Consider the following 20,632-nt stretch of genomic DNA (forward strand, 5'->3'; position numbering starts at 1 on the left):
CCAAACCATGCATAGCTGGTCATCCTCTAGGACTCCAGCAAAGTCTAGCTACAGAGGGGGACACACAGACACCATTTGATCCACTACCTGCTCTGTCGTTGTGAGACAAAAACTATAATCCCCAACAGGACTGTGAAAATATATTGATGTATCCGATTTGTCTATGGAATACAGTACATGTACACATCTATTTTGTCCTCTGTATAATCCTCATTACTATGCTGTGTACCATCGAGACAGCAGGGAACATCTTAAAATGTGGTAACTCATGCTGAACCAATGAACATCAAATTGTATTAGGGTAATAACATAAAGTGAAAACAATCTGGAGTATTACAATGATAACAATCATGATGTCTATTTTAAAAAAGGTAGTTACATCAGGTTTTGGTCAATCACGGTTTCATTGAACATCATATTTGTTAGACCATTACAAAAGCATTAGAGCACATAATATAAAATGTGGCCAACTTCTCTTGCATCAAGTGTGAAACTATAGTCCACAATGCTCTATAGAGATGTATACATAGATCGGTGTGAAAAACCACATAAATAAAATAAAAATGAACGAGGGTTGGTTGGGAGAGGCACACTTCAAAGCAGTGCACTCTTGGTGTATGACAGCAAACACAGGCTCTGATTGAAAAGTGTCTGCATGGATGTCCACATCTCCTCCAGTTTCTCAGATACTCTAGATGCCTCCTCCATGAGCTCTGGTTCCTGGGTGATCAGTCTGAGATGCAGCTAGAGAGAGAGAGAGAGAGAGAGAGACTATACAGAGTTTGTGAAGGAAACTCAGAGGTAAGACAAACCATACGGGAAATACACACGTTATGAACCTTTGAAACAAAGAGTATCTGTGGTGCTGTGAAGTCAAAAACACATTGTTCATGTTCTGTAAAGATACAATTTGAATTCAGGTACTCAACAAAACTGGGCTTAGTTTAAGAGTGTAACAACAGAACTACATATCAAGTCAAACATGTTTTCTTAATAAAATATTTAATAAACATTTAATATTTGATTGAATTGTATGTCACATTAAATATATATAATTTTTATATATATATTTTTTTTTTACAGTTCTGTACTGCTTTTCAAGTTATTTCCAATGTTCTGACTCCATCTGCTGGTTGCAGATGTAAGTGGGTGACAGTCAATGCAACAGAAAATAGATTTCCCTCTTCCTCTAGTGACATCATTGATATCATTTAACATTAAGCTGCTATTATTCCTGCTATAATTACTGGAGTAATAACATCATTGAACTCATGTGTAACAATAAAAACTCAACATTTCAATGAAATAATAACAGTGTTATAACACAGATAACAGCAGCTTATTAACATAGCTACAGTGTTGGTGACTAGAATATTGATGTGGTTACCTTTAGGAAGAGTGCCAGGTAGGACTGTGCCAGATCAAAGTCCCTCTTGGAGTTCAGCATGCTGGCCACTATCTTCAGAAAGTCTTGTAAGACGGAGACATCTCCACCCATATCAGGGGCCAGACCTCGGAGCTCAGCATCAATACCAGATGGACCCATCTCTTTCAGCATCCCCACAGGGCCATTATCTGGAAGAAACAATGAGGATGGATTATGACTTGTTGTATTTGTATTGACCTGAGGTATCAGCAGAGTTAAACTGTGCCAAAACATCCTCTAGTTACTACACATGCTATTAACGTGACATCGGATTTAGCAGTAGGTTCAAGTATTGAGATTCTAAAATACATTCTTCAGTTTTTATATGGCCTTAGAAGTGATTTGGGGTGAGAGGAATTTGTATGCTTGCAAGAGGTGCTGTGAATAATTGATTGCGAAGTGATATTCAGACTTGCAAGACGTTTGATTGATTTTGTCATTAAAAAATAAATAAATGCATATAAAGACAGTGAATAAAGATTCTCTAAAACGTGACCAGGATTGCACAATAAAGTCGGGGACATATTTCCATTGTAGTCCCTATTTTGTTTTACATAAATGCATTTACAATTACCAGGAGTAATTGCTAGCTAAGTGAGATTCAAACATACATTTGTTGCGGAGTGTGGCAGATTCTAGCTGTTGGAAGAAAGCGGACTTCTGTGCCAGGACTCCAAAATTCACAATCTTTGACTGTGGAAAAAGTAAACAAAATAAACATTATTGAACCCAAATAACATACGGTACTCAGATTTGCTACACACATAATATATTGTCTCAATTTTCTAACATATGTGGTATTAGCTCACAGGCAAGGGAATAAAACAAATATTGCTAGAGCCCATTTCTTGAATGCTAAATATCAGACATTTGAAAGCTCTAGTTTTGACCTTCATAATACCTCTGATGGCAGTGACTTTACAAGCACTAATTATGGTAAATTTAGACTGAGAATAGTATCTAGTTATGTAAGGGGTGAAATAAGTACAGCCAGTTATAATTGTAATGGTTTAGCAGATTATTAAAAAAACAAGACCAGTCTTTACATGGCTAAAAGAAAAGGAATATAACATATACTGTTTACAGGAAACTCACTCTACATCCTTGGATGAAGTTGTGTGGAAAAAGGAATGGGGTGGTGAAATAATTTTCTGTCATGGACAAAGGAACTCAAAAGTACATTTGAATGACACTAAGTGGCAGTGTTTTTACAACTAATGCCGGTTTGCCTGAGGCTGATGCCGTGCAGGTGTTTGTGCACTCATAAACACACACTCTCATTCAAATAAACACATACAAGAACACACACATACATGTAATAGTGCCAGACATGCACACAAACATACAGTTGGCATTGCTGTTAGGATTTTAGTTGTCCTTGATGTCCTTTGTTATAAATTTATTATTACTTCTCAATTTTTTTTTGCTGTTTTCCTCTGTCTTTTCCTTTGATCTCTTTAGCTCATTATCTCAGGGATTTGAACTTGCAACCTTCCGGTTACTAGTCCAACGGACAGCTATTGGGGAACTGGGGGGGGGGGGGGGTCTTGGAGGGATCGGGTTCACGTTTTTTGGCCTGGTGGTAGATCTGTCAACATCCAGGGCATTGACCCTGGATGCTTCTGTGTGTCGCTCTGAATGGGAATCTGTTGGATGACTGGTATGATGTGGTTATTGAGCGGCTTCACCGCAAGTATATTGTATATTTTGAATATTCTATTTAAAAAAGTTCAACATACAGTAATATGAAGAGCAAACAATCTTTCTTAAATTATACAGTGTTATAATATTTTATTTCCATACACAGTATTGTGATTTTAGGGTCCTCTCATATATTTTGAAGAGATGACAGTGGCATTACAGAACAATTGCTACACGTGTTGTCTGTCATTGTGCATGTGTAAGGAGACGATGCCTTGGATTTAGCTCAGAAAGCTAAGACAGCCGTGAGTCGCACAGACAAACAGGGCTTAATACCCTGTCGGTGACACGTTTTTCTCCACAGACAACCACCAGTGTCAGAGGAGTTTTGAAACCCAGTCAGTCACATGTTTTTCTCCACAGACAACCATCGTTGATGATGTCGAGGTGGAGCAGGTTCTTCCAGCGAGAGTCAGGCAGCAGAGAGAGCGTGACCGGCTGCTGGTCCAGTTGCTCTGGAGACTCAGTCTATCACCTCAGACTTGAGATCATCATCTTCCTCTCCCTCTTCATCTGTAGAAAAACAAAATGCAACCTAAAAATACAACCTGATACCATCAAATGCCATGAAATATTGTTCAAGTTCTTGAGAGGTAATTTCAAAAATTGTGTTTGAATGTACTTTGGCACACTGATTATGGCACAGTATTGTTTTCCTCCATAAATATTGTGGTGGAACATTCTATTCAAGTGAGAGAAACTTGGTCATTTCTTCAAACGATCATCTTTATTCAATATCGATTCAACGGTCTTGACTGTTGGGCCGAGAGCCTATCCTTTTACAGACCATGCTGTTCCTTATATACCCGATATACTAAGATCGCTCAGTCATATCTGGTTCAACCCCCGCCCCATATAGATTGGGGGCACCATAAGCCACTTTAGGTTCCTCCTCTGGTCATCTGCCTCTGCTGTTGTCTCCCAGATGACAGGATAATTAGGAATACTGAGGCCTTTGTTCTGTTCCTCCATGCTATCTCTATCTCGGTGACACCCACCACATCTGATCTATGGAATGCCAGCTGAAGTTTTTTTTAATCACCAAGCCATCGCTTAATCAGTTGCCAGCCCAAGCTCCATAAAGACTCCTCTCAGTTAACTCAGAAAGAAGAGAGAGAGTCCTAAGAACCTTACTCTATTAAATAGAACAACAATTTGGTGCATAAATATAACATATTGTAATACTGCTACCACAATATCTAGTCAAAAGGACCGTTACAAGTACCTATAAAATCAAGGACACACTTCCTCCATTTTGAATATCTTCCATTATCAATGCTTGCATAATTGGCTGATACCACTGTTACATGTGCCAGTCCAGATGGTGTGGGGGCTTTCTGGCCCCTGTGCTGGGTACAGAGTAAGTACTGCATGGGCTCACAGTGGCTGTTCAGTAGCTACCTTGGTTGGGACAGGTTCCTGGCAGCATGATCACAGTGGGCTCATAGTCTGAAGGCAGAGGGCACAGTGATACCATACTGCACAGCGTGTTGTTGGACCTGGAAACACACAACATGGAATAATCAAGAATACTAGTAAATATTACTAACCTACTTGATTTTAATAACACTGAATTGTACTACTGAATACTACCAATAACTTATCATACTGCTACAGCATGTACTCCAACACATATCTTTTGAGATATCAAATTGACAATATTAACACTAATTTGAGTCACATTTGTTCAAAAGACTTACCTAATCAAGATGTTTCCTTAATCAGCTAATTCTTGTTTGCAGCTAAAATAAGTTTAGATGTGATTAGATGAGTACCTATACGAGTGTGAACATTAAATCTGCCGGTTCCCTAATAATGACATAACCCGATAATGATTTTGACTCCCACACCCCATCTTTCCTTGATGTGGTGGTGACTTACCATAAGTATATCCCCAAGCTGTCGACATGGGAGGAGGCCAGAAAGTCCCCAGTTGGTGACATGGTGAGACTGACTGCAGCAGAATCTACCAAGAAGCAGTCCACCAGGCTAAGAAAAAAAAGAAGAGAAATCAAGTCAATGACTGAAGGCTGAGAGGGAGTTTCCACTGGAAAACACTTGAAAGCGATTACATTAATTGATACACTCAATTTATGAAAGTTAAACAAAGATGGCCTGAAAAATCTTTGGACAAAGGTCATCTCATCGATCTCAGTTTGTGGGGAGAGGAAATGAGAAGGAGAGGGCTGGTGACATCACTTTACATCAGCAAAGTGTAAGGGCCCGGTCCAGAAAGAAACCCTGACCCTCTACCCTCAACCCTCTATCCTCAACCCTCTATCCTCAACCCCCTACCCCCAGTTAGGGACATGCTAAACTACTCCAGAAGTGACAGGAATGGTCTTACCAGCCGGAGGGGAGGTCCCATGTCCTGATGGTACAGTCCATGGCTGCCGCTATCAACCAGCGCCCATCTGGGCTGAAAGCATGAGGAGTATCATCAGACAAGAAGAACAAATATTTGAGGGAAAGAGTGAGATCAAATCGAGAGAGATGTGCTAAACAGAGAAAGGGAGAGGGAAAGAGATCAAGATAAGGACTCACCATGTCATTGACCTGTCCTCGATGGCCAGGGAACTTGCGAACAACCCTCTTGGTCTCCACGTCCAGAACATTCAGCGTAAAGTCATCCAGAGCGATGACCAGCTTACCACTATACCAGGACAAGAAAAGACTGCAATCAGACACTAGTCTACTGCTTTGTAATTACCAAGTGAAACAAATCAGTGTATAAAGTTAAAGGAATAGTGCTGTCAATTAAGCCCTTTATCTCCTTCCCCAGCAACAGGTGAATATAATTTTCCATTATAGTCCATTATGAAGGAAGTTCGATGTAGTTTTGTGAGCCAAAGCTAACCAGAAGTCATTGCTTTAACACAAGTAAGGAAAGGCTTGCAAAACTACTGCTAACTTCCTTCATACTTGACACACAGACATAAGTCAAATAAAATGTTATTTGTCACATCCGACATGCCAAATCTTTTCAGTCTCTTGAGGGGGAAAAGGTTTTGTCGTGCCCTCTTCACGACTGTTTTGGTATGTTTGGACCATGAGAGTTCGTTGGTGACGTGGACACCAAGGAACTTGACATTCTCAACCAGCTCGACTACAGCCCCGTCTATGTTAATGCGGGCCTGTTCGGCCCACCTTTTCCTGTAGTCCACGATCTGCTCCTTAGTCTTGCTCACATTGAGGGAGAGGTTGTTGTTCTGGCACCACACTGATAGTTCTCTGATCTCCTTCCTGTAGGCCGACTCATCGTTGTCAGTGATCAGGCCTACCACTGTTGTGTTGTCAGCAAACTTAATGATTGTGTTGGAGTCGTGTTTGGCCACTCAGTCGTGGGTGAACAGGGAATAGAGGAGGGGACTAAGTACACACCTGAGGGGCCAGAGTGTTAAGGATCAGCGTGGCAAACATGTTGTTGCATTCTCTTACCACCTGGGGGCAGCCCATCAGAAGGTCCAGGATCCAGTTGCAGAGGGAGGTGTTTAGTCCCAGAGTCCTTAGCTTAGTGATGAGCTTCGTGGACACTATGGTGTTGAACGCTGAGCTGTATTCTCACAAAGGTGTTCCTTTTGTCCAGGTGAGAAAGGGCAGTGTGGAGTGAAATTGAGATGGCGTCATCTGTGAATCTGTTGGGGCAGTATGCGAATTGGAGTGGGTCTAAGGTTTCCGGGATGATGCTGTTGATGTGAGCCATGACCAGCCTTTCAAAGCACTTCATGGCTACCGACGTGAGTGCCACGGGGCGGTAATCATTTAGGTAGGTTACCAGGTTAAAGACGGTCTCCATGGGTTCATCTGACTCTGGGAAATTAGAAAATGGGCTTGACTGCCAAATCCTACACTTTTCTTTGAAGTTGGAAGCAGTGCAGTCATATAAGTGCTATTTTTCTCCTGTGGTGTTATCTGACCATGACCTGTCCCGGTGCATGTGTGTGGAGGCGGGTGAGGTGCCAAGGTCATTGGAGTGGACCAGCTTCCTAGATTTGAACTTCCAGATCTTGACCAGTTTGTCAGCTCATCATGAGGTACCCTCTGTGACATGCTACTATACTGTCCCAATCACTCTGACGGGCACTCTCTACATCACACATAGAATCAGAGAAAATGTCAACGTTTTCAAAGAATTAACCACATTCAATGATAAAAGGTTCCACATAAATACAAACCAGTTGAGTATTTTTATGAAGGTAATAGCAGTTTTGAAATATTCAAGTTGCTAAACTTTTTTGTTATTGTTGCTAAACATACCTGAGGCGAAAATGGCGATGGCGGGAAGCTTCAGGTAGTCATACCTCAAGCTTTTCTTTTTGGATTTCTTCTTGTTGATGGAACCTAGTTACCAATTGGTTTATTTTAATGAAGAATACAGGAAACAAGGATTTATGCATGTATACAAACAGTATTGAAATCAACATCTCGTTGTCCATAACAGCCATCTTTCCGTGAAAGAGAAAATAAATCGTACCATGTCCTAAACTCCTGTTGAATCTCTCATGAACAGTGGAGAACGACTGCAGAGTACCATCTTGACCTTAGGGAAAGAAAGAGTACAGCGGATTAGGGAGAAATGTAATAATTTTACTAGAAACTCATAGATGCCTTATATAACTGCCTGATACATTTACATTTGAGTCATTTAGCAGATGCTCTTACCCAGAGCGACTTACAGTAAGTAGTGAGTGCACATATTTAGCAGATGCTCTTATCCAGAGCGACTTACAGTAAGTAGTGAGTGCACATATTTAGCAGATGCTCTTATCCAGAGCGACTTACAGTAAGTAGTGAGTGCACATATTTAGCAGATGCTCTTACCCAGAGCGACTTACAGTAAGTAGTGAGTGCACATATTTAGCAGATGCTCTTATCCAGAGCGACTTACAGTAAGTAGTGAGTGCACATATTTAGCAGATGCTCTTATCCAGAGCGACTTACAGTAAGTAGTGAGTGCACATATTTAGCAGATGCTCTTACCCAGAGCGACTTACAGTAAGTAGTGAGTGCACATATTTAGCAGATGCGCTTATCCAGAGCGACTTACAGTAAGTAGTGAGTGCACATATTTAGCAGAGGCTCTTATCCAGAGCGACTTACAGTAAGTAGTGAGTGCACATATTTAGCAGATGCTCTTACCCAGAGCGACTTACAGTAAGTAGTGAGTGCACATATTTAGCAGATGCTCTTATCCAGAGCGATTTACAGTAAGTAGTGAGTGCACATATTTAGCAGATGCTCTTATCCAGAGCGACTTACAGTAAGTAGTGAGTGCACATATTTAGCAGATGCTCTTACCCAGAGCGACTTACAGTAAGTAGTGAGTGCACATATTTAGCAGATGCTCTTATCCAGAGCGATTTACAGTAAGTAGTGAGTGCACATATTTAGCAGATGCTCTTATCCAGAGCGACTTACAGTAAGTAGTGAGTGCACATATTTAGCAGATGCTCTTACCCAGAGCGACTTACAGTAAGTAGTGAGTGCACATATTTAGCAGATGCTCTTATCCAGAGCGATTTACAGTAAGTAGTGAGTGCACATATTTAGCAGATGCTCTTATCCAGAGCGACTTACAGTAAGTAGTGAGTGCACATATTTAGCAGATGCTCTTACCCAGAGCGACTTACAGTAAGTAGTGAGCCGTGGTGCTGGACCTTAGTGGGCGGGGCGCTGTGTCCCAGACGACTCCTGAGTAGACGGCCTCCTCCGCCTGCCGTGTCAAAGATCCACACCTGCAGAATAGGACTTTGATCATTCAAAACTCAACGGTCAAATATATTAATTCTTCATAACCCTATGGTATGTTGGTACTGGATTGTGTTAGCAGTGCTGAATTTGCAACTAGTGATGTCCTAATAAAAGCTTTAAGCTCTGTAGGTAAAAACTGTGTATTGAGACATGACTGAAAAAAGGACAATTGTTTACAGCTATTTAACACTGGTGCCCTCTAAGTACCACTGACCCGAATGCCGACCCGATCAGCCCCATTGGTGATGTGGAGAGGCTCGCCATGGAGGAATGTTAGTCCAGCGATAGCTGTGTTGTGGACATCTCTCATCTGACACAAGCTTTTTCTGCTCTAGATCCCACAGTCCAATATGTCCGACAGGACTACCAGCCACCATTGCCGGATGGCCATCTAGAAAATAATCACATCAGTGTGACAAGGTAAGTACATTTTTTTTTAAAGCATATCAAGACCGATTTCTTAAAATAATTGACGCAAAATAGTGACATCACTTACACAAAATGAGGCCACACAATCTAGTTATCACATCATTATAACCATAATAAATACACCACTACGTTCAACTGGTAATGTCACCTGTTCTGAAGGACAATGAAGTGACTGGGCCCCAGTCTTGCTGGAACTTCATCAGAGACTCATCAAACTTGATGTTGTGGATGATGATCAGACCCGATGATAGGCCAACGGCCACAACGTCCACAGCTGGGGTCTGACGAGAAATTTTGAGGAAGAGTGGGTTTCCACTAGTTACCACAGCCACAAAGTAGAAATTGGCTAGGTCATAAAAAAACGCATTAAAAAACTACATTTGCTTTTTGGTCTTAATTTATGGTTATAGTTAGGCATAAGGTTAGCCGTGTGGTTAGGGTTCAAATCTGATTTTAAGAAGAGAATTGAGAAATATTCGGGGTATATGACTTGGTGTCTGTGGTAACTAGTTGTGACTGCTAAAGAGAGATGAGCTGGGCATTTCTGATTAAACAGAAATATTACAATGTGTAGAAAACATTATGAACACCTTCCTAATATTGGAGTTGCAGGAATTGTCCATATTGCTCCAAGACAAGATTGTGTTGAGGCACAGATCTCCTGAAGGGTACCAAAAACTTTCTGCAGCATTGAAGGTCCCCAAGAACACAGTGGCCTCCATCATTCTTCAATGGAAGAAGTTTGGAACCACCAAGACTCCCTAGAGCTGAGCAACTGGGCCTTGGTCAGGGAGGTGACCAAGAACCCGATGGTCACTGACTGAGCTCCAGAGTTCCTCTGTGGAGATGGGCGAACCCATCTCTGCAGCACTACCAATGAGGCCTTTATGGTAGAGTGGCCAGACGGAAGCCACTCCTCAGTAAAATGCCCATGACAGCCCGCTTGGAGCTTGTCAAAAGGCACCTAAAGGACTCAAAGACCATGAGAAACAAGATTCTCTGGTAGGATGAAACAAAGATCGAACTCTTTGGCTTGAATGCAACAAGTCAGGTCTGGAAGAAACCAGGCACCGCTCATCACCTGGCCAATACCATCCCTACAGCGAAGCATGGTGGTGGCAGCATCATGCTGTGGGGATGTTTTTCAGTGTCAGGGACCGGGACACTCGCCAGGATCGAGGGAAAGATGAAGGGAGCAAAATACAGAGAGATCCTTGATGAAAACCTCAGGACCTCAGACTGGGGCGAAGGTTCACCTTCCAACAGGACAACAACCCTAAGCACAAAGCCAAGACAATGCAGGAGTGGCTTCGAGACAAATCTCTGAATGTCCTTGATTGGCCCAGCCAGAGCCCGGACTTGAACCTGATCAAACATCTCTCAAACGTCAAACACCCTACCCCTTTCGTAGGGTTCTTTGATCAGAACCCCCAGGGGTTCTTCTTCTCTGAACCAAAATTGGTTCCATATAGGACCTCAAGGGTTGTCATATATGAAGCAACACAGTACCTTAACCATTCTATACAGTACGTGAAAGGAGTTGAGCATATGTATGGCTGACAATTCCTCAACAAAAAAATATGTATTCGTTCAGTTTCAGCTTTGAGAATAAATATACTTCAACCAACCTGCTGAAGCACTGACTCCTACTGCCCATCCTGGGAAGGTGTAAAGGAGTTTGTTAAAATAAAAGGAATTAACTTAATGAGTAGAGAGAATGTCAAGTTGTCCTAATTTTAAGACCAAACTTTGATAAAGCACTCTATAACAAAGTCAGGTACATTACAGATCTTTGGTTGTGCTGTCCTTCCATCAGTTTACGTATTTCATAACTAAATTATAATTCTATATGAAAGTAGAAATATAAATAATGGGGTGCAAAGGAGCAAAATAAATAAATATAGTAGGGAAAGAGGTAGTTGTTTGGGCTAAATTATAGATGGGCTATGTACAGGTGCAGTAATCTGTGAGCTGCTCTGACAGCTGGTGCTTAAAGCTAGTGAGGGAGATAAGTGTTTCCAGTTTCAGAGATTGTAGTTCGTTCCAGTCATTGGCAGCAGAGAACTGGAAGGAGAGGCGGCCAATGGAAGAATTGGTTTTGGGGGTGACCAGAGAGATATACCTGCTGGAGTGAGTGCTAATTTCTGCTTGAAAAAGCTAGCCTTGGCTTTTCGAACTGCCTGTGTATATTGGTTTCTAACTTCCCTGAAAAGTTGCATATCACGGGGGCTGTTCGATGCTAATGCAGAACGCCATAGGATGTTTTTGTGTTGGTTAAGGGCAGTCAGGTCTGGAGAGAACCAAGGGCTATATCTTTCCTGGTTCTAATTTTCTTGAATGGGGCATGCTTATTTAAGATGGTGAGGAAGGCATTTTAAAAAAATAACCAGGCATCCTCTGCTGACGGGATGAGGTCAATATCCTTCCAGGATACATGGGCCAGGTCAATTTTAAAGGCCTGCTCACTGAAGTGTTTCAGGGAGTCTTTGACAGTGATGAGTGGAGGTTGTTTGACCGCTGACCCATAACGGATGCAGGCAATGAGGCAGTGATCGCTGAGATCTTGGTTGAAAACAGCAGAGGTGTATTTAGAGGGCAAGTTGGTTAGGATGATATATATGAGGGTGCCCGTGTTTACGGATTTGGGGTGGTACCTGGTAGGTTCATTGATAATTTGTGTGAGTTTGAGGGCATCAAGCTTAGATTGTAGCATTGCTGGGGTGTTAAGCATGTTCCAGTTTAGGTCGCCTAGCAGCACGAGCTCTGAAGATAGATGGGGGGCAATCAGTTCACATATGGTGTCCAGAGCACACCTGGGGGCGGAGGGTGGTCTATAGCAGGCGGAAACGGTGAGAGACTTGTTTTTAGAGAGGTGGATTTTTAAAAGTAGAAGTTCAAATTGTTTGGGTACAGACCTGGATAGTAGGACAGAACTCTGCAGGCTATCTTTGCAGTAGATTTCAACACTGCCTCCTTTGGCTGTTCTATCTTGTCTGAAAATGTTGTAGTTAGGGATGGAGATTTCAGAATCTTTGGTGGTCTTCCTAAGCCAGGATTCAGACACGGCTAGAACATCCGGGTTGGCAGACTGTGCTAAATCTGTGAATAAAACAAACTTAGGGAGGAGGCTTCTAATGTTAACATGCAAGAAAACAAGGCTATTACGGTTACAGAAGTCATCAAAAGAGAGCGCCTGGGGAATAGGAGTGGAGCTAGGCACTGCAGGGCCTGGATTCACCTCTACATCACCAGAGGAACAGAGGAGGAGTAGGATAAGGGTACGGCTAAAAGCTATGAGGATTGGTCATCTAGAACGTCTGGAACAGAGAGTAAAATGAGGTTTCTGGGGGCGATAAAATAGCTTCAAGGTATAATGTACAGACAAAGGTGTATGGTAGGATGTGAATACAGTGGAGGTAAACCTAGGCATTGAGTGATGATGAGAAAGATATTGTCTCTAGAAACATAATTGAAACCAGGTGATGCCATCGCATGTGTGAGTGGTGGAACTGAAAGGTTGGATAAGGTATATTAAGCAGGGCTAGAGGCTCTACAGTGAAATAAGCCTATAAACACTAACCAGAACAGCAATGGAGAAGGCATATTGACATTAAGGAGAGGCATGCTTAGCCGAGTGTGATCATAACGGTCCAGTGAGTAGTGAGGTTGGTTGGGGTCACGGCGATTCAGACAGCTAGCCGGGCCATCGGTATAAAGCTGGCAGAGGATGGAGGTCTGTTTTTAGCCACCTCGTGCGTTTCCGTCGGTAGATTAGTGGGGTTCCGTGTGGTAGAGGGGACCAATCCAATTGGCAAAATAGATATAGTTATAGTGACCCAAGAAAATTGTCCGATAGACCTATTCAGATAGCAGCCGATAAGACAGCTAACGATTAGCGGGCTGCAGATGGGCGTTCGGGTAACGTCGCGACGGAGGGGCCAGTTGGATAACTCCCTCGGGCAGAAAACATCGGTAGTCCAGCTGTGAAGGTCTGGTGGGGCTCCACGTCGGCAGTAGAACGGGTCTGGATAGGTGATTGTAACCCAGGAGTGGCTGATGGAACTCTACAGCTGGCTAGCTCCGGAATAATTGATGTTTGCGCCGGAACCGACGTAAGCCAATAGTCACTCGGATAGCAGCTAGCTAGCTGCAAGATCTTGGTGTAATTGTCCTGAGCTTGCGGTAGAAATCCGGGGACATGGAGAGAAAATAGGTCCGATATGCTCTGGTCTGAGTAGCGTTGTACAAAACTGGCGCTAGCTTTTCGAGCTAAAGGATAGCTGATGACCACCAACCGTGGTTAGCTGAATACTAACGTTAGCCAGTAAACTGGCTAGCTTCTGGCTTCTTTTTTTTTTAATTGGTGAGGCGGGTTGCAGGGGAGTGTTTTGAAGTTGAGATGTTTAGAAAAAGAAAAAAAAGATATGCGAAGAAAATATGTAAATACACTGCTCAAAAAAATAAAGGGAACACTTAAACAACACAATGTAACTCCAAGTCAATCACACTTCTGTGAAATCAAACTGTCCACTTAGGAAGAAACACTGATTGACAATCAATTTCACATGCTGTTGTGCAAATAAAATAGACAACAGGTGGAAATTATAGGCAATTAGCAAGACACCCCCAATAAAGGAGTGGTTCTGCAGGTGGTGACCACAGACCACACTCAGTTCCTATGCTTCCTGGCTGATGTTTTGGTCACTTTTGAATGCTGGCGGTGCTTTCACTCTAGTGGTAGCATGAGACGGAGTCTACAACCCACACAAGTGGCTCAGGTAGTACAGCTCATCCAGGTTGGCACATCAATGCGAGCTGTGGCAAGAAGGTTTGCTGTGTCTGTCAGCGTAGTGTCCAGAGCATGGAGGCGCTACCAGAAGACAGGCCAGTACATCAGGAGATGTGGAGGAGGCCATAGGAGGGCAACAACCCAGCAGCAGGACCGCTACCTCCGCCTTTGTGCAAGGAGGAGCAGGAGGAGCACTGCCAGAGCCCTGCAAAATGACATCCAGCAGGCCACAAATGTGCATGTGTCTGCTCAAACGGTCAGAAACAGACTCCATGAGGGTGGTATGAGGGCCCGACATCCACAGGTGGGGGTTGTGCTTACAGCCCAACACCGTGCAGGACGTTTGGCATTTGCCAGAGAACACCAAGATTGGCAAATTCACCACTGGCGCCCACTGCCGCCCCAGATGAGATCCTCAGACCCCTTGTGAGACCATATGCTGGTGCGGTTGGCCCTGGGTTCCTCCTAATGCAAGACAATGCTAGACCTCATGTGGCTGGAGTGTCAGCAGTTCCTGCAAGAGGAAGGCATTGATGCTATGGACTGGCCCGCCTGTTCCCCAGACCTGAATCCAATTGAGCACATCTGGGACATCATGTCTCACTCCCTCCACCAACGTCACGTTTCACCACAGACTGTACAGGAGTTGGCGGATGCTTTAGTCCAGGTCTGGGAGGAGATCCCTCAGGACACCATCCGCCACCTAATCAGGAGCATGCCCAGGCGTTGTAGGGAGGTCCTACAGGCACGTGGAGGCCACACACACTACTGAGCCTCATTTTGACTTGTTTTAAGGACATTACATCAAAGTTGGATCAGCCTGTAGTGTGGTTTTCCACTTTAATTTTGAGTGTGACTCCAAATCCAGACCTCCATGGGTTGATACATTTCATTTCCATTGATCATTTTTGTGTGATTCTGTTGTCAGCACATTCAACTACGTAAAGAAAAAGTATTTAATAAAAATGTTTCATTCATTCAGATCTAGGATGTGTTATTTTAGTGTTCCCTTTATTTTTTTTGAGCAGTGTATATACAGTGGGGCAAAAAGGTATTTAGTCAGCCACCAATTGTGCAAGTTCTCCCACTTAAGAAGATGAGAGAGGCCTGTAATTTTCATCATAGGTACTCTTCAACTATGACAGACAAAATGAGAAAAAAAATCCTGAAAATCTTTATTTGCAAATTGTGTTGGAAAATAAGTATTTGGTCAATAACAAAAGTTTATCTCAATACTTTGTTATATACCCTTTGTTGGCAATGACAGAGGTCAAACGTTTTCTGTAAGTCTTCACAAGGGTTTCACACACTGTTGCTGGTATTTTGGCCCATTCCTCCATGCAGATCTCCTCTAGAGCAGTGATGTTTTGGGGCTGTTGCTGGGCAACCCGGACTTTCAACTCCCTCCAAAGATTTTCTATAGGGTTGAGATCTGGAGACTGGCTAGGCCACTCCAGGACCTTGAAATGCTTCTTACGAAGCCACTCCTTCGTTGCCCGTGCGGTGTGATTGGGATCATTGTCATGCTGAAAGACCCAACCACGTTTCATCTTCAATGCCCTTGCTGATGGAAAGAGGTTTTCACTCAAAATCTCACGACACATGGCCCCATTCATTCTTTCCTTTAAACGGATCAGTCGTCCTGGTCCCTTTGCAGAAGAACAGCCCCAAAGCAGGATGTTTCCACCCCCATGCTTCACAGTAGGTATGGTGTTCTTTGGATGCAACTCAGCATTCTTTGTCCTCCAAACACGACGAGTTGAGTTTTTACCAAAAAGTTATATTTCGGTTTCATCTGACCATATGACATTCTCCCAATCTTCTTCTGGATCATCCAAATGCTCTCTAGCAAACTTCAGACAGGCCTGGACATGTACTGGCTTAAGCAGGGGGACACATCTGGCACTGCAGGATTTGAGTCCCTGGCGGCGTAGTGTGTTACTGATGGTAGGCTTTGTTACTTTGGTCCCAGCTCTCTGCAGGTCATTCACTAGGTCCCCCCGTGTGGTTCTGTGATTTTTGCTCACTGTTCTTGTGATCATTTTGACCTCACGGGGTGAGATCTTGCGTAGAGCCCCAGATCAAGGGAGATTATCAGTGGTCTTGTATGTCTTCCATTTCCTAATAATTGCTCCCACAGTTGATTTCTTCAAACCAAGCTGCTTACCTATTGCAGATTCAGTCTTCCCAGCCTGGTGCAGGTCTACAATTTTGTTTCTGGTGTCCTTTGACAGCTCTTTGGTCTTGGCCATAGTGGAGTTTGGAGTGTGACTGTTTGAGGTTGTGGACAGGTGTCTTTTATACTGATAACAAGTTCAAACAGGTGCCATTAATAAAGGTAACGAGTAGAGGACAGAGGAGCCTCAAAGAAGAAGTTACAGGTCTGTGAGAGCCAGAAATCTTGCTTGTTTGTAGGTGACCAAATACTTATTTTCCACCATAATTTGCAAATAAATTCATAAAAAATCCTACAATGTGATTTTCTTGATTTTTTTTCTCATTTTGTCTGTCATAGTTGAAGTGTACCCATGATGAAAATGACAGGCCTCTCTCATCTTTTTAAGTGGGAGAACTTGCACAATTGGTGGCTGACTAAATACTTTTTTGCCCCACTGTATATACACGGGAGACGACAAGACGAGGACAAAGGACGTCTGACTGCTATGCCATCTTGGGGGCATGATAGAAAAGAAGCCTGGAATAGGAAGAGTGAAAGAGACTGGGTTGTGTGTCAGAAGTTATTAATGCTTCTCTGTGGGAAGACAGATAGATTTGGAATGTGTTGGGTAGAAGGGAGTAGATCAACGGTTGAGATAGGGGAGACAGATGGACATCTGTGGACTAGGGGAAGGAGGCATTGAGGTCAGGAGGTGAGGTCATATCCCCTTAAGGGAGTAAACAGGGTTTAGTATCTGGTTACCTTCTTTCTGTTGAACCATAAGATGTAAGGATTGGAGAGAGAAGTGTCCTGAAGTGGGATGTATATAACTGTGATGGTGAGAAATGTTTTGCTGTCTGAATACAGCTGTACAAAACCTTTTTATTTTTTTACTAGGCAAGTCAGTTAAGAACAAATTCTTATTTTCAATGACAGCCTAGGAACAGTGGGTTAACTGCCTGTTCAGGGGCTGAAGGACAGCTTTTGTACCTTGTCAGCTCGGGGATTTGAACTTGCAACCTTTCGGTTACTAATCCAATGCTCTAACCACTAGGCTACCCTGCCGCCCCAGGCAAGAATTAAACTTTGTTAAAGCTTTTCTAGTGTCCGTGAGTTATTTACTCTGAAAAATAAGAACCTAACAGTCGAATCAATGTAATTCACTATCATCAAGACCAAATCTAGGATAAAGCCAGTGTGTGAGCTCAGCAAGCACTATATCTACTATATTGATTTTATATACAGTACCAGTCAAAAGTATGGACGCACCTTCTCATACAAGGGTTTTTCTTAATGTTTTACTATATGTTCTACAATGTAGAATAATAGTGAAGACATCAAAACTGCGAAATAACACATGGAATCATGTAGTGACCAAAAAAAGTGTTAAACAAATCAAAATATGTTATATTATAGATCCTTCAAATTAGCCCCCCTTTGCCTTGATGACAGCTTTGCACACTTGGCATTCTCTCAACCAGCTTCACCTGGAATGCTTTTCCAACAGCCTTGGAGTTCCCACATATGCTGAGCACATGTCGGCTGCTTTTCCTTCACTCTGCGGTCCAATTCATCCCAAACCATCTCAATTGGGTTGAGGTCGGGTGATTGTGGAGGCCAGGTCATCTGATGCAGCACTCCATCACTCTCATTATTGGTCAAATAGCCTTTACACAGCCTGGAGGTGTGTTGCGTCATTATCCTGTTGAAAAACAATTGATAGTTCCACTAAGTGCAAACCAGATGGGATGGAATATCGCTGCAGAATGCTGTGGTAGCAATGCTGGTTAAGTGTGCCTTGAATTCTAAAGAAATCACAGACAGTGTCACCAGCAAAGCACCCCCATACCATCACACTTTCTCCTCCATGCTTCACGGTGGGAACCAAGCATGCAGGGATCATCTGTTTACCTACGCTGCGTCTCACAAAGACATGGCGGTTGGAACCAAAAATCGCAAATTTGGACTCATCAGACCAGAGGACAGATTTCCACCGGTCTAATGTCCATTGCTCGTGTTCCTTGGCCCAAGCAAGTCTCTTCTTATTATTGGGTGTCCTTTAGTAGTGGTTTCTTTGCAGCAATTCGACCATGAAGGCCTGATTTACGCAGTCTCCTCTGAACAGTTGATGTTGAGACGTGTCTGTTACTTGAACTCTGAAGCATTTATTTGGGCTGCAATTTCTGAGGCTGGTAACTCTAATGAACTTATCCTCTGCAGCAGAGGTAACTTCCTTTCCTGTGAAGGTCCTCATGAGAGCCAGTTTCATCATAGCGCTTCATGGTTTTTGCGACTTACTACATGATTCCATGTGTTATTTCATAGTTTAGATGTGTTCACTATTATTCTACAATGTTGAAAATAGAAAAAAGAAAGAAAAACCCTGGAATGAGTAGGTATGTGCAAACTTTTGACTGGTACTGTATATTTCAGACAGAGAAGGTCATGACAAGGATATAATTTTCAGTAAAATAAAGTATTCAATATAATACTCTATTTATACACACAAAGGTATGTGGACACCCCCTCAAATTAGTGGATTTGGCTATTTCAAATGTAGAACTAAGAAAAGATATAGCCCTTGGTTCTCTCCAGACTTGACTGCCTTTGACCAGCACAAAAACACCCTGTGGCGTACTGCACTAGCATCGAATAGTCCCCACGATATGCAACTTTTCAGGGAAGTCAGGAACCAATACACACGGTCAGTTAGGAAAGCAAAGGCTAGCTTTTTCAAACAGAAATGTGCATCCTGCCGCACTACCCACCACTCCGACCTGTATGCTCTCGTTGGCTGGTCCTCGCTACATATTCGTCGTCAAACCCACTGGCTCCAGGTCATCTATAAGTCTTTGCTAACTAAAGCTCTGCCTTATCACAGCTCACTGGTCACCATAGCAACACCCACCCATAGCACGTGCTCCAGCAGGTATATTTCACTGGTCATTCCCCAAAGCCAAAACCCCCTTTGGCCACCTTTCATTCCAGTTCTCTGCTGCCAATGACTGGAACAAATTGCGAAAATCACTGAAGTAGGAGACTTATTGTCACATGGCATGACGCTGGAGAGACGAAGCAGGTAAGGGGAATAAATTACGAACATGGAACGAGACAGGAACAGCGTCAGCAAACAGGTAACACAAACAAAAGGCAATCGATGCAGAAACAGGGAACAGAGCTGGGGAACTGACAAAAATAGGGGAGGTAATAACTGGTGATGAGTGAGTCCAGGTGAGTCCAATATCGCTGATGCGCGTGACGGGGGAAGGCAGTTGTGCGTAATGGATGATAGGAGTGTGTGATGCGGGGGGGGGGGGCAGACGTGACACTTATATCTCCCGCACTAACTTTAAGTGTCAGCTGTCAGAGAGGTGACCAAAAACCCGATGGTCACTCTGACAGAGCTCCAGAGTTCCTCCGTGGAGATGGGAAAACCTTCCAGAAGGACAACCATCCCTGCAGCACTCCACCAATCAGGCCATTATGGTAAAGGCCAGACAGAAGCCACTCCTCAGTAAAAGGCACATGACAGTCCACTTGGGAGTTTGCCAAAAGGCCCCTAAAGGACTCTCAGACCATGAGAAACAAGACTCTCTGGTCTAATGAAACAAAGATTAAACTCTTTGGCCTGAGTGCTAAGTGTCACGTCTGGAGGAAACCAGGCACCGCCCATCACCTGGTCAATACCATCCCTATGGTTAAGCATGGCAGCAACTATTCAGGATTGAGGGAAAGATGACCGGAGCAAAGTACAGAGAGATCCTCGATGAAAACCTGCTCCAGAGTTCTCAGAACCCCAGACTGGGGCAAAGGTTCACCTTCCAACTGGACAATGACCCTAAGCATACAGCCAAGGCAACGCAGGAGTGGCTTCAGGACAAGTCTCTGAATGTCCTTGAGTGGCCCAACCAGAGCCCAGACTTGAACCCAATCGAACATCTCTGGAGAGACCTGAAAATAGCTATGAAGTGACGGTCCCCATCCAACCTGACAGAGATTGAGAGGATTTGCAGAGAAGAATGCATGAAACTCCCCAAATACAGGTGTGCCAAGCTTGTAGCGTCATACCCAAGAAAACTTAAAAAACAGAGTTTAATGGCTGTGATAGGAAAAATGAGGATGGATCAACAATGTTGTAGTCACTCCACAATACTAACCTAAATGACAGAGTGAAAAGAAGCAAGCCTGTACGGAATAAAAATATTCCAAAACATGCATCCTGTTTGCAATAAGGCACTAAAGTAAAACTGCAAAAATGTGGCAAAGAAATTATCTTTATGTCCTGAATACAAAAAGTTATGTTTGGGGAAATCCAACACAACACATCACTGAGTATCAATTCTTCATATTTTCAAGGGTGGTGGTGGTTGCATCATGT

The 20,632-nt window shown here is 43.2% G+C and overlaps 1 pseudogene; it reads right to left on the reverse strand.

Moving 5' to 3' along the window:
• Nucleotides 1–594: 594 nt before the first annotated feature.
• Nucleotides 595–17,035, reverse strand: LOC109893638 (WD repeat-containing protein 36-like; annotated as a pseudogene).
• Nucleotides 17,036–20,632: the final 3,597 nt, after the last annotated feature.

This window comes from Oncorhynchus kisutch, linkage group LG6 (assembly GCF_002021735.2).
Source record: "Oncorhynchus kisutch isolate 150728-3 linkage group LG6, Okis_V2, whole genome shotgun sequence".
In the NCBI taxonomy this organism is placed as follows: domain Eukaryota; kingdom Metazoa; phylum Chordata; class Actinopteri; order Salmoniformes; family Salmonidae; genus Oncorhynchus; species Oncorhynchus kisutch.